We start from the raw sequence: 4,871 nt of genomic DNA on the forward strand, positions 1-4,871 counted from the left end.
GAGTTACTGTAAAGCTACAGCAATCAGCACAGTGATATTGGCAAAAGACTGTACAGATAAATCAATGGAACAGAATACAGAGCCCGGAATTGGCACACACAAATATAGTCAACTAGTCTGTGAAAAAGGAGCAAAGGCAAATCAAAGGAAAAGGATAGTCTTTTCAACAAATGATGCTGGAACAATTGGATAGTCTCATGAAAAAAAAATCTAAACACAGACTTTAAATATTTCACAAAATTTGACTCAAATTGTATCACAGACCTAAATGTTAAGTGTAAAACAACAAAACTTTTAGAAGATAGTATGAGACAAAAATCTAGGTGACCTTGGGTTTGGTGATGACTTTTAGATACAATCATGGTGCATAAAAGAAAAGTTGATAAGTAGGCTTCATTAAAACGTACAACTTCTACCCTGGAAAAGACAGTATTAAGAGAGTGAGGAGACAAGCCACACACTGGGATAAAATATTTGCAAAACACATATCTGATAATGGACTGTTATCCAAAATATACAAAGAATTATCTTTTTTCTTTTCTTTTCTTTTTTTTTTTTTTTTTGAGACGGAGTCTCGCTCTGTCGCCCAAGCTGGAGTGCAGTGGCCGGATCTCAGCTCACTGCAAGCTCCGCCTCCTGGGTTTACGCCATTCTCCCGCCTCAGCCTCCGAGTAGCTGGGACTACAGGCGCCCGCCACCGCACCTGGCTAGTTTTTTGTATTTTAGTAGAGACGGGGTTTCACCGTGTTAGCCAGGAGGGTCTCGATCTCCTGACCTCGTGATCCACCCGCCTCGGCCTCCCAAAGTGCTGGGATTACAGGCTTGAGCCACCGCGCCCGGCCTCTTTTTTTTTTTTTTTGAGACAAGGTCTTACTCTGTCGCCCAGGCTAGAGTGCAGTGGTGCGAGCTTCCCTCACTGCAACCTCAAACTTCTAAGCTCAAGGGATCCTTCCCACTCACCCTTCCAAGTAGCTAGAACTATAGGCATGCATCAACACATCTGGTTAACTTTTATTTATTTATTTAGAGACAAGGTCTCCCTATGATGCCCAGGCTAGGGATGCTGTCCTTCTGCTCAACGGTTGCATGATATTTCAGTTCAAGGTGCAACAGTTGCCAAATTTAGGTCCAAAATCCCTGAGAGTCCTCAATGGAACCCATATAAATCTAAACAGCCTCATGACCCGCGGGCCACAGCTGCTTCCAGAAATCCTCAGTTCGGTTCAAAAGGCAATGGCGATCTATGTTCAGCTTCTGCAAAGGGGCAGTACCAGGGTCTACCCACATCACAGAGCACAGTTTTCCTCAAAGAAGCTCTTTAGGCTTATACCCTTTCTGCACAGAGTCCTACACTCTGGACAGTGGCCGAAAATTCCCCCTCCGTTTCTGTCACTCATCGACAGCGCTTTGGTATCACACTCTCATCCACTTCCTCCGTCCTTCTCCCCTGGGCCCCCAACATTCTGACCCCCCACACCTCTTTCCTCGATGCTAGCCCTCTCTCTCCCATGCACTCCTCTTGGGGACAGCGCCAAAGCCCCCACTTCATCAACTCATCAACCCCCAGCTCTCCTTCTAGGACAATTCGCCCCCAGAGCCTTCAGGGGTCGCAAATGGAACCAGAAGTGGCAGCACGTTTGCTGCCAACCCAAGGTCCATCTTCCCCTCTTCTTACCAACAGAACCCTTTTTGTGTGGATCAGCAAAGTGCTTTCCCATAAAGCTTTGCAGAAGGTGACCTTGGGACATAGTCTGGGCAATTAGTGGAGAGGGAGCCTGCTGGGTGGGCTTGGGGAAACCACGGCTCCTGAAGGTGGTGGGTGGAGCTGCCACGGCGGTTGGTATTGAGGATCTGGCCAGCAGCCCGCAATGCAACGGGCCTCTGTTTCCAGGTTAGTGAAAGAGGTCTCCCTACACGTTGGCTCTTGGCCTTCCTCCACCTTTGTCCTGTCGGACATGGACACAAAGCTCGGAGGTCCATAAGTGATGCCCAGGCCCAGGAGCCTGGGAGAGGAGATGACCCTGGCAGCTGGGAGGCCACCTCGGGGCTTTGTTCTGGGATAACGACTCCCCTGTGGGTTTCGGTTTCCTGAAGCTCAAGGCCAGCTTAACACCTGCACCTTGGACCTGTCTCCGAGGCTGCAGGTGGAAAGGCAACGTGCACTTGGCCCCACTTCTGCTATCTCCTTCCGCAGCAATGCTCTCTGTGGCCCAGTCTTCCATGAAAGCAAACTCTCCTCCAAGGCAGGTGCTTTGTGTCCAGTGCTCCTTAAGGAAGGTCTTTCCCTTCCCCTCACAGACCCAGAGAGAAAGTGCCTCCCCCATGAAGCTGCTGGTCAAATGCTTGCTCCATTGAGCACTCACTCTACCAAGAAACCTGGTGGAGCAGCTAAAGAAAGGTTCAAACTGGTCTCAAAAGTCAGATGGCCTCCACAAGGAAGGGAACCTGCACACAGCGGCAACATGGACACATGGACAGCCCTGAGGACATCGAATAAGCCAGACACAGAAGGACAAATGCTGTGTGGTAGCACTTACCTGAGGCCCCTAGCGCCTCCGGCTCATAGAGAAAGTAGAACAGCGGGTGCCAGAGCTGTGGGAAGGGGATGGGAAATGGGTGTTTAATGGGAAGAGAGTCTCAGTTTGGGCAGATGAGAAAGTTCTGGAGAGGGATGGCAGTGATGGGTGGACAATGTGAATGTACTTAATGCACACTTAGCAACGGTTAAAATGGTATATTTTATGTTATATAAATTTTACCACAATTTAAAAAATAAGATTAAAAAAAGCCAGTGTAACCATAATCTGATTAATTATTAGCTCAAAGCCTCTGCTTGTTTCTTCAGGAAGGGCCCCTGGCAGGACCTTGAGAGCAGCAATTGATCTTCCCCACCCTGGAGAACAGGGGCCGTAAAGTCTTATCAGGGTCATCATGCCACCAACCCTTGCCACCCTCGGAGAACAGGAACCTGCAAGGTGTCTATCCTCTATCCAGCTCCCTCAGAGCCAAGCTGCTCAGAACCAAAGCTGTCCCTCCAGTGTGAATTAATCGTGACCGCTGGTGGCTGTGGGGTGTCCCTTCACCAGCTGGGGGCAGCCTCCCTCCCTCCCTGGCCCCCAGGCCCTGGTGGTCTTTACTGGGGAGGCAGGGCCTTGCCCTTGGGACCTCCTGTTAGCGGGGCCTGGTGGAGGGGCATGAATGGGACTCTCTTTCCAGAGGGGGCTAGGCCCCGCAGCCTCAGGGGGCAGAACCCCCTCTTTTGCCTCATTAGGTGGATGAGAAGAGGTGCCCATCTTTGTGGAGCCCCAGATCAGTCCCCTTTACTTCCAAGGACATAGCGGACAGGCAGCATGGGAAGAGCAAAGAGCCAGGTGGCCCCTGAGGCAGAACTGCTTCCAGGGCGTATGCAGCTCTTCCTTGGGGCAGAAAATCCCTCTTGCCCTGCAGGGCAGGGGGCTCTCCCGGCTGTCAAGGCCGTCAGGGTGGTGACTGGGTACATGGAAGTGTGTCCGGAATTGGTGGGTTCTTGGTCTGACTTCAAGCATGAAGCCGCGGACCCGGGCGGTGGGTGTTACAGTTCTTAAAGATGGTGTGTCCGGAGTTTGTTCCCGCCGGTCCCGAGCCACGCCTGCACTCCTCAGCCCCTGGGCTGTCGACGGGACCGAGCAGGGGGTGGTGCCCGTCGGGGGGCACGCCCACCGCAGGGGGAGGAGCTCAGACACGGTGGGCGGCAGGTCCCGAGCCCCGCCCCGCGGGGAGGCAGCTAAGGCCCGGCGAGAATTTGAGTGCGGCGCCAGCACTGCTGGGGGACCTGGCGCAACCTCTGCAGCTGCTCCTGGGGTGCTAAGCCCCTCACTGCCCTGGGCTGGCGGTACCGGCCGGCAGCGCCGTGTGCGGGGCCCACCGAGCCTGCACCCGTGCCCGCCGGAACTCACACTGGCCCTCGAGCCCAGCCCCGGTTCCCGCCCGTGCCTCTCCCTCCACACCTCCCTGCAAGCAGAGGGAGGAGACTCCGGTCTCAGCCATCCCAGAGAGGGGCTCCCACGGTGCCGGGGTGGACTGAAGGGCTCCTCAAGCGCCGCCAGAGTGGACGCGGAGGCTGGAGGTGGAGGAAGGGCTGAGAGTGAGGGCTGCTAGCACATTGTCACCTCTCAGAAGCACCAGGGCCTTTTCTGCTGCACTTGGGGAGCCCACCAGGACCTGGGTCCTGCCTCCTCCTCATTACAGGCCTCCCCATCCCCTGTGCTACAGTGGCCCCAGCCCCTGCCCGAAGGGTCGCACTGCTGCCTGCTGGGAAAGGCAGCTGGCTTTCCCTCGCCCAGTGTGCCCACCTGGGTAGTTCCTCCTCTCTCACCAGCACAGCTCTGGTGCACACACCCACAGCAGGTTCACACGACTGCCACACCACCTCCCTTCTCTGCTCAAATGTCTCCTCTCCCAAGGCCTCTGACCACCTGCCTAAGATACTCCCCAAGTTCACTCTCTCCTGCATTGGTCTCCAGAGGCGGTGAAGCCTGGGGGTCTGGGGTCCCGTGCACCCTGTTGAGTGGGCGGCTGGTCCAGCTCCTGGCTCTGCCACTCACTGGTCACTCTGTGATTCTGGACACACTCTAGGTGAGTTTCTCTGTCTGTGGATGGACGGTTCCTGCTCCCTAAGGTGGTTGTGAGCTCAAAGGAGGTGATATTAAAACACTTAGAGCCGGGCCTGGGTGGAGCCAGGCTTCCTCCTACACATAAAGCAACTGGAAATGGACCAAAGGCCTACATTTAAGAACTAAGGCGGGGCGCGGTGGCTCAAGCCTGTAATCCCAGCACTTTGGGAGGCCGAGGCGGGCGGATCACGAGGTCAGGAGATCGAGACCATCCTGGCT

Source organism: Rhinopithecus bieti, unplaced genomic scaffold (assembly GCF_001698545.2).
Source record: "Rhinopithecus bieti isolate Rb0 unplaced genomic scaffold, ASM169854v2 scaffold_15794, whole genome shotgun sequence".
NCBI classification, from domain to species: domain Eukaryota; kingdom Metazoa; phylum Chordata; class Mammalia; order Primates; family Cercopithecidae; genus Rhinopithecus; species Rhinopithecus bieti.